The following is a 10,298-nucleotide window of genomic DNA, read 5'->3' on the forward strand; positions in this document are numbered from 1 at the left end:
GCTACCACTGCGTGTGTGTGTGGGTGTGGGTGTGAGTGTGAAAGATCCTTTAGTACATTTTTTGTGCAGAGTATAGCGATATTGGAAGGAATTCTGGGACACAGCAGAGGACAGTAAGATGTAAAGAACAAAATAAATCGCCTGGAAAAACGTGTTAGGGAACTTCCTCTACCGACGAGAATACCGGCCTTGTTTATCGCAAATGTTGGTCAGGATCCTATATAACTACTTCCTCGGTCTCCCCCTCTCCCCGGCCTCACCTAAGCAATGATGTACAGCTTCCCCACTTCAAGAGAAAGGGTGCAAATCTTTCTCTCCTTCTTCGATATTATCTGATTATTTACCAGATATACTCCTCCTCGTGATGGCTCTCGTGATGCTGTGACGGACGGATAAGATTTCAGAGTCATACCTTATCAAACTGTTATCTTAGGGGAAGCAGTGAGGTGCACACTAGGAGTAAACGTGATAGAAACGTGACGGTGGCATCTAATCAAGCAACTATCTCGGGAACGATGGCAATGAAGTTCCTATCAGAGAGAAGTTAACATGGACACAAATAATGCAAGTGTTGATCTCGATAATGATGATGATGATGATGATGATGATTGAGGAGAAGCAGGAGTAGTAGTAGTAGTAGTAGTAGTAGTAGTAGTAGGAGGAGGAGGAGGAGGAGGAAGGGAGAGAGGATAGAAGAAGGTGACTGTGGATAAGAAGGCGGGGTAGAGTCTTGTGCACCTGACGGAGGCTGGGGCTGGCTGGTGGTCCTCGGGAAGTATCTCATTAAACCTTGGTCCTCGGCAGCTTCACCACCATGGAAGGTTATACAGTCCGTTGCCGCAGTTCACCTAACGTCTCCACTCCGATCACGTCCCTTTTAATTTATTCTTACTATCTCCGACAATTTTTTCAACCTAGGAGACCCCAAAGGTATTAAAGAGGTTAAGGAAGGCTGTAACTAACCTCTCCAGTTTGAAAAAAAATGATCCTAATCTGAATAAAATCGTCTTGAGATGGCAGGGATAAAAAAAAAAAAAATCAAAGTACTAAAGAGCTTAAATTTTGGACAGAGTGCGGCAATGACGGCGAATAAATAAAATACAAGACGATACTGAAGCGCAATGTACAGAATAAATCGTAAAGGAAGAGGTGATACGAAGCCTCCTGTGCCCCCCAGAGTACAACTTCTAGTCCACCACAAACTGTCCGATCGCAGAAGTCGGGATAAATGTTGGAAGAAGAGCATGAGGTTCCAATGGGCCGCTGTCTGGATATTCTGCTTCTCATTGCCAGACTTAATGTAGGTGAAATCAGACACAATGCAGGTGAAATCAGACATAATGTAGGTGAAAGACAAGTATAATAAGCCATAATGCAGGTGAAAGAAGCCTAAGTGACACCAGACATTGTGGGTAAAAACAGACATAAATTAGGTGAAATAAGACCTAATATGGGTGAAATCAGACAAATTTTGAAATCAGACATAATGTAGGTGAAATCAGTCAGTGTCGCTAGACGAGGCCTTGAACACACAGTCATAAGATTTTAGGTGCTGGAGAGGGACGCCTTCATGTAGTGGCACCGATATCACTGAGCAACTCCTCTGCTTTGTTATGCAAACGTCCCTCATCTCCCTCCCCATCCCCCGAATGGATCATGCGTAACTCCAGGGTGAGGGCGCCTTCAGCCTGCAGTCCACCGGGTCTGGGGTTGCAACTGTTATTACTACTAGTGCTAGTGTTCCTACTGCTACAGCTACAGCTACCTCTACTACTACTACTACTACTACTACTACTTCTACTGCTACATCTACTTCTACTTCTACTACTACTACTACTACTACTACCTGGGGTTAATATTACTACCTGGGGTTAATACTACTACTGCTACTACTACTACTGCTACTATTACTACTACTGCTGCTACTGCGTGCTGTTACTACTACTACTACTACTACTACTACTACTACTACTACTGCTGCTGCTGCTGCTACTACTACTGCTGCTACTGCGTGGGGTTACTACTACTACTACTACTACTACAGTACTAAAACTGCAAAACACTCGTCTGCTCGTGCCCGCGCCAGCCTGCATGTGGTGTAAAGGCGCACTCACCATGGGTTGAGGCATGCCACCCTAAACACAAGCAATGTATTTTCCTGGAGTATAATATCTCACATTTTTTATAAAGTTATTTTGACGGAACGACAAAAGTTTACTGAATAAGATACCTACTTACGCGAATAGAAAGTTTGAAGTTGATATATGAAAAAGAAAGATGGGAAAAAAAATTATTTGATAAAATCGCTTGAAATTTTTTCCTAAACTTAAATTGCCAAAGCTGAGGAGTATTCAATAATATGATAATTTTTTAAGCTACCAGCACTAAATTTGTTCATATACAAATAAAATTTATGGTATTTTTTTTTGTGTTGTAGTAAATTTTCATGAAAATTGGTTAGTAATATTCATATGTACTCAAAATATAGCCCACTGCCTCGCAAATTGGTTGACCTAGTGTCGGTATTATCAATGTTGGTCAGCAAAGACGCCAATCAATTAAACCACTTGCGAGTTTAGGGCCACAAGGAAGATGAAAATACCAACAGTAAATTGTGTAGTATTTGCACAAATCGCCTTAAACATAGGAAAATATTGTGTGAAAATAACTTTGGCATAATATCAGATGTTGCTAACTAATTTTATGTTTCGACGTAGCCGTAAATTATGAAAGTACAATATCGAAGACCATCCAACTGTTCAGTGCTTGAGAAGTTGCTTGTTAGTCTCCTTATTTATGGCAAAACTGAAGCATAACATTTTTCATCAAGTACTTTCTATTATATCAAAACTATTTTCACACGATAGTTATTTCTTTTAAACGTGACATATGCTGATGCTTCGAGATTATCAGTGTCGAAATTTTCAACTTCCTTGTAGACCAAAACTTGCAGGTGGTCATGTTTTCCACACAATAAATCGCCTTCGCTAACCAGATATTTACTACTTAACTAAAATTACATAGGCTACTGACCAAACAGATATAAGTTGTGGTTAAAAATGAATGGACGACGCTGTCGTTAGATGCGAAGTCTTGGTGTCTCAGGTCCACAGCGCCAAAATTAATGTCCGTCAACTATGTGGTATGCGGACGTGTGAACCGGTGGAAAGCCTTCGGCGACAGAGCATGTGTTACTGTTTGTGTGTGTGGTGTTTCTCCGTGAGCTGCCTAATTATGCAGGATATTTACGTGCTGTGACCATTAGTTTGTGTCCATTTCAGCTGTGTGCGTTGCTGGACTCGCTGTGAAGCTGGAGGGGCAACGGGGTGTCTGATGGAAGCTTACGATAGTGGTAAGGTAAGGAGAGAGATCATGTTTGAGGAGGCCCGTGCTCAGGATTGAGCGGAAAGTTAAGTGCCTTTCATCCCCTCTCCCTCTTTCCTGATAACTTTACTTGAAGCACCGTCACACAGTAACTTCATCACTTGAATAGATATGAGTATGAAACACACACTGCATTTTTTTTTTTAATCGTATATATGAATCTACTACAGCTGTCATCCACTTAAGCCCCTTATATCTAAAATTTTAATTTTTGTAAGTTGCCTAAAGTACATTAATATATTGTACTGGAGTGATAATACGATTGATAATCTGATAATGAGTGAAAGTAGATGCCGTCTATGGAGGTGGGAGTGCACATACACCCCCTTCCCTGCCCTCCCTCCTCCCCTTCCTCTTGTGTACGGGCCTGCTCATGTTATCGTTATCACAGTATAGTATATATTTAACTTCATTGTTTTGTTTTTGTATACAGGTACTCACATATTTGTTTAAAGTTCTGCCCTTTGTTTTTTATGTCCATATATATTGCTGTCTTTCACGTTGTCGGTATAACAAGGCCTCAATGCACTGTGATACTTATCTGGGCTGAGATACATGTTCGGCCTTTGCTGATAGCAAACACAGCTTAGAAGTTTCAAAGAGATAGCAAACATAGCTTAGAAGTTTCAAAGTTTCGACCTCAAACTACGAACTCATGATGGGCTTTTCCGTCCTCTCAGCCCTCTCTGGATCGTTGCTTAAGGCGTCGTATTTCGAAAGTAAAACAGTGACGGATTATTTTATTTAGTATTTTTGTCGTTTTTATATGCATATTCTAGAAACCTGCCCTTCAACGTACGAGTAATGTTAGTTCATTCCTAGTACAACTGAGAATTTTTTTTTCCCACTTCGGCGAAAGTATGGAAGATAAAGTCACGATGTGTCAAAAATCCCTAATCGTGGGTATTCGTCATCAAAATCTTGTCCATTCGTGGCATGGCGCCGATACGTCGCACGAGGTGGAAATTTGTCGTGGGGGACCACGACGTTTTCATGCTGCATGAAAACGTCGTGGCCCTCCACGATTTTGTAAAATTTCGCAGATTAGTCGTAAACAACAAGGCGACGCCTCGGCAATGTCGGCGATTACCCTGCGTATAAACCGCGTATGATCGCCGACATCGGCGAGGCGTCGGCGGTGAAAAGAAACGTTGAGATGTCATGCGGTCATACGGCGAAGCGTCGGCAGTGTATCGGCGATGCATCGGCAATGTATCGGCGATGCATTGGTGAGGTTAATACGACATAGCCTACGTAAACGGTACGATATGTACCGGGTTGTGCGACAGTAATATTTCATCTTATGAATGTCGGTGATATATCGCCGACATTTCGCGGATGAACCGTCGATTAATCGCCTTAAATACGCCGATGACGGCTAGGCACCTGCGATGGCCTCGGCGTTTTGTCTGCGAGGTGCGAGCGATGCATTCGCCGACACATCGACGATACTTCGTCGACAGCACGCCGCCGTTGTACCTTTATCGCCATTGAGTCGCCATAAAAAAAAAACGTTAAAATTTGAATTTAGAATAATGCTTGAGCATTACGCCGACATATCAGCGATATGTCGGCTACTAGTCGCCAGTTATATCGTATACTCCGCCGAGGTTTCGGCGTTTTATCGTACTGGTGTCGCCGGTATTACGCCGACACCACGATTCTTGGTCAGAATCGTCGACACATCACCGACTTCAGCCACGATTTTCATCGTGGCTTCATCGCGCCTATTAACGCCGAAGTGGGAAAGGGCCTTTAGACTATATTTCTGTTCCTTAAAAGTGAGTCCCTGTTTCGTTGTTTCACTGGCTGCTCGATCTTTTTTTTTTTTTTTTTCTTAGGTGAACGAAACATTTTTTTCGTTATTATTGTTTTGTCCTATTGTTGCTGTTATTGTGGCCCCATCTTCTGAAGCGGGAACACGGTGGGCGGCAGACTTGGCATCCTCGTCTCTTCCTCGTCTCATGCAGTCTACCATTCTCCTACTGGGGGACAGGTACGAAGCTCAGGGACGTCTACTCGAACCACTCAGTTGAGCCGCCAGTTTATATATATGCCACCACATGAAGGGGTCCCTCTTCAGCACCATTCTTTTCCTTCATCACTGGGAAGCAGTTTAGAGTGATATGTGTACGCCTTACCGAGCAGGGTTGGCGGTTAATAACATTCTGGTACGGTCCAGGATTCGACCCAGGGTTCCTCTCATTCCTAGTCTCGAGTTCTGACCACAGCAGGCAAAGGCAACGTGTCTGATATAACCAATGTGAAGGAAAAACAGACCACCTAATTAATACTTTTGTGATTCATTCATAGTAGATGGCGATTTTTGTTTTTTACCGACTAACTTCTCGTAGGTCAGTGGGAGAGAGACACGATACGAGTACGATGGCACTACGTTCTTTACACAGCCTTTTTTTTTTTTTCACGACTTGCATCATACCTCAGTGTTAATATCTTGTCCTAGCCCAGCATTCAAGATCGAGAGATGACAGTTTTACGCCCAGTTAAAGGGAATAGATATAGTTACATAAGTTTGTGTTGTCAGTCGTCCGTATGAGTGTCTTTCGTCTGCTCAGTTTGCTGTTGTGGGCGTGGAAGAGAGAGTAGGTCATGAATAAATGATGCGGGTAGGCACTGATAACGCTGACAGCCGTACCGTACACACACGAAAAATTCACATCTCCTCCTAATCCTCCTCTTCTCTCCCTCATCCTCCTCTTTCCTCCCTCATCCTCCTCTTTCCTCCCTCATCCTCCTCTTCCCTCCCTCATCCTCCTCTTCACTCTCTGATCCTCATTTTCTCCCCCCAGTCCTCCTCTTCTCCCCCCAATCCTCCTCTTCTCCCCCCAATCCTCCTCTTCTCCCCCCAATCCTCCTCTTCTCCCCCTCATCCTCCTCTTCTCCCCATCCTCCTCCTCTTCTCCCCCTCATCCTCATCTTTTCCCTCTCATTCTCATCTTCTCCCCCTGATTCTCACCTTCTCCCTCTCATTCTCATGTCCTCCCCCTCATCCTCGTCTTCTCATCCTCATCTGCTCCCCCTCATCCTCATCTTCTCCCCCTCATCCTCATCTTCTTCCCTTCATCCTCATCTTCTTCCCTTCATCCTTATCTTCTCCCCCTCATCCTCATCTTCTCCCCCTCATCCTCATCTTCTCCCCCTCATCCTCATCTTCTTCCCCTAATCCTCATCTTCTCCCCCTCATCCTCATCTTCTCCCCCTCATCCTCATCTTCTTCCCTTCATCCTCATCTTCTTCCCTTCATCCTCATCTTCTTCCCTTCATCCTCATCTTCTTCCCTTCATCCTTATCTTCTCCCCCTCATCCTCATCTTCTTCCCCTCATCCTCATCTTCTCCCCCTCATCCTCATCTTCTCCCCCTCATCCTCATCTTCTCCCCCTCATCCTCATCTTCTCCCCCTCATCCTCATCTTCTCCCCCTCATCCTCATCTTCTCCCCCTCATCCTCATCTTCTCCCCCTCATCCTCATCTTCTTCCCTTCATCCTCATCTTCTTCCCTTCATCCTCATCTTCTTCCCTTCATCCTTATCTTCTCCCCCTCATCCTCATCTTCTCCCCCTCATCCTCATCTTCTCCCCCTCATCCTCATCTTCTCCCCCTAATCCTCATCTTCTCCCCCTCATCCTCATCTTCTCCCCCTCATCCTCATCTTCTCCCCCTCATCCTCATCTTCTCCCCCTCATCCTCATATTCACCCCACCTCCCCTCTTCAGCCCCACGCTTCTCACCCTTGACCTTCCATCCTGTGAACTCTCACCCCATCCTCTTCTCCCCCTTTTCCTCTCCACAACTTGTGTGTGTGTGTGTGTGTGTGTGTGTGTGTGTGTGTGTGTGTGTGTGTGTGTGTGTGTGTTTGTTTGTTTGTTTGTTTGTTTGTTTTCGACCATGAACATAGACTTGGTGGACAGTTCCCAAAGACCAAGCAGTTCCAGTACGTGACACATAACTTCATGTGTTACCACTTCGGTGCTGATACTTACCGGGTGTGATGGAGGAGGCGATTGTGGCGGTGGTGGTGCCGGTGGCGATGGCAGCGGCGGCGGTGGCGGTGGTGCAAGCAACGGGTGGTGATGGCAAGGTGGCAGTATCGATCCCACACACGCACATCCTCAAGCCAAGTGGGTCGCTAGGCCGTCTGGGGAACTGGGTCACTAAATTTAACTCTTTGGCGAGCTGGTTGGATTCCTGGAAGCGGCTGAATGAAACACAATGGCGGCGATGTTTACCCTTTTAATGCAATACGTCATTTAGTGGTTTACATACACTCTGAGGGCTCTCCAGTTCGAATTATTTTATCCTAAACTGGAAAAAAAATCAGGTGGGAGCAGGCATAAAATAAGAATGATGTCTACTTGCACAGGAGGATAATTCTTGGCGTGAACTTAACCCCTTCTCTGTGGCGGCTTTGTTTCGGTCTTATTCTTGCTTCTGGTAGATGATTTTAGATCAGAATGACCTCTGGCACACAGGGAGGCTAAAAAAAAACTGACCTCCCTTGGCTCCTTCCCTGTGAATAAAATCGTGTGGGGGTGATAAAAATAATAAGGCTGCATCATGGTACTAAAGAGGTCGGATCATTAGGAAATCGTCTTTCTTCTGCAGGTTTTTCAGTTGAGTGAAAGTCTACTGGGAAAAAAAAAAATCACCGTCCCTGTATACTGTAATACTATATATACAGTATATATATATATTACAATATATGAAAGTGGTGTCCCTTGACTTTTTCGGGTGCGTTGAGTGTCTGGAGTGGATAAGATATAGATTTATAAATAAATTAGATAAATAATTTAATAGGTTAATCAATAAACGAAGTGGCTAATTGATAAACGCTGCTAAACACTTATACATTAGTTGTGTTCAGTTGTGTTCTTATTACAGATGTCAATAATCTTTTGGCACACGAAATTGCAGGAAGGCCGAGTACTTTATTATGATTTGGTGCTTCGTTCGTGTCTGTGACCTTTCAGTGACCTTAATAACCTATCCAGATTTTTTTTTTTTCTGCGAATGCTTTATTTTTTGTGCGTCCGGAATTGTGGTTGATTCTTACGAGCTGCTGTTTCCTTCGCGTCTTAGAATGGTTTGCTTGTGCCTTGTAATACACTTAATACCTTATACGTTTGTTCAAGTAATAATAAGGACAGAAGATGGCTAGTTTAATATTTTTGTAGGACTAATAAAGATCTAATTAGGTATGGCATGGATCTCACAGTCCGATATGCATCACCTTAATTCCCCAGACTTACAGAATCCAAGTTACAAACACTGATGAGTATGTTACCCTTGCAATTACCGCCCACAGCAACCTTAGCCCTTTGTGAGTCTAATGGCACTATCTTTCTCATAATCAAAACATGGCACTGACCCCGGAGTGACTCGAACACCCAGCCTTCTGATCTGGAGTCAGACGCGCTACCATTGCGCCACGGGGCCCCACAAGATGCTAACGGGGCTGTCCTGGTGTGACGGCGCGGGTGGCAGGCCAGTGACACGGGGTGGGAATTGACAGGTGTGGGTACAGTGTCGCCCTCCCTCTTTGAATCGTATTGTTGTTGCCTTGGGAGCTTTCGTTACATATCTTCCAAAGCTATTTTTACAGTTTACTCCTTAACATTATCTATGTGTCATTGATGCAAACTGTATACGAGCATATATTAAAAAGATAAGAAAGCACACAAGAGGACATGAAGTAATATGCAAATAAATTTCTTAGGAAGAAGGTTTACGAAGTCTCCCATGCCAAGGAGAATAAGTACTTGATTGAATGATAAGGAAACCACAAACATCCCACCCTGACTACTACACGCAACCCTAGAATTACGTCCCCGTTTTAGGTCTAGTCGGCTTTAGAGCTTTCGTAACACCTCTGCCTCATTGAATTATTTTGCACATTGCACTTTACTAATATTCTTCGTTATTGATGAAAACTGTGTCGACAATACATAGATGTACACCACATAACAGATGAAGTAAGGTGATAAGATGAAAATTAGGTGGCTTAGGAGGAGGCACTACAAAGTATCCTGTGTCTGTTAGAATACGGCCAGCCCGATTCTCCTCCCCCTTGAGACAGAGCAGCATCTTTCATCTCCCCTTTCATTCCCTACTCCAAATTCTCCCTTCACAGCCTTGGTCCCTCCTTGCTCTTTTTCCTCTCCATCTACCGTTTCGTATGGCACACTGGCATCTTCCATCCTCTGTTTCTTTCTTAACTCTACACTCTCAGTCTACAGTCTTTCTCCCTGCAACCTTCCTTATGTGGAGAGATTTTGCACATTCCTAGCATGGTGTGGTTGAAAATAAGTCAGGAGTAAGAGCAGTGGAAATAGGAATATGTTTCGGGTGCGGAGCGTGGACAGGGGAAGGAATGATGTGATGCCTGAAAGTTGTGGTGTAAGGAGCGTGTGTTTAGATGGTACGGAGATGTGGAGAGAAATAGTGTAAATATGTGGTGAAACGTGTGTATTTGAATGAGTCTGACAGTGGGACGAGGCGTGGTAAACAAAAATGGTAAATACTGCAGATAATATGGTAAATGTGTGAGAAAGCGAGGCATGGAGGCTGAGGAGGCAGGAGGTGGAGCTGGTTGGAACAAGTTTGCACAGAGGAGCGTGTGACGACGGATTTATTTATTTATTTTTTTTTTTTCCCGTAGCCGCCATATTGACTTTAACTGACAGGATATGTGAAGGGCGCTAAGTATGGATGTTTATGCCCGTGAGGTAGAGTCAGGATTCCGGGGGCTTGAACGGTGAGTAATGAATGTAGCCCATTTAACTGAGCATGCTGTTGATTAGTTCTCCCACTGTTATTCATTTTTTTTTTTTTTTTATGCTTATTGGACTCTCGCTCTCCATTTCCTCGGCTGGGAAGAAGAGATCGGGATTTTTTT

The 10,298-nt window shown here is 44.0% G+C and overlaps 1 non-coding gene across 1 annotated transcript; it reads right to left on the bottom strand.

Moving 5' to 3' along the window:
• Positions 1–8,767: 8,767 nt before the first annotated feature.
• Positions 8,768–8,839, bottom strand: TRNAW-CCA (transfer RNA tryptophan (anticodon CCA)). The gene has a single exon. It is a non-coding gene; the product is annotated as a tRNA-Trp (tRNA).
• Positions 8,840–10,298: the final 1,459 nt, after the last annotated feature.

Source organism: Coenobita brevimanus, chromosome 52 (genome assembly GCF_032717465.1).
Source record: "Coenobita brevimanus isolate Jiangsu-jjx chromosome 52, ASM3271746v2, whole genome shotgun sequence".
Classification (NCBI taxonomy): Eukaryota; Metazoa; Arthropoda; class Malacostraca; order Decapoda; family Coenobitidae; genus Coenobita; species Coenobita brevimanus.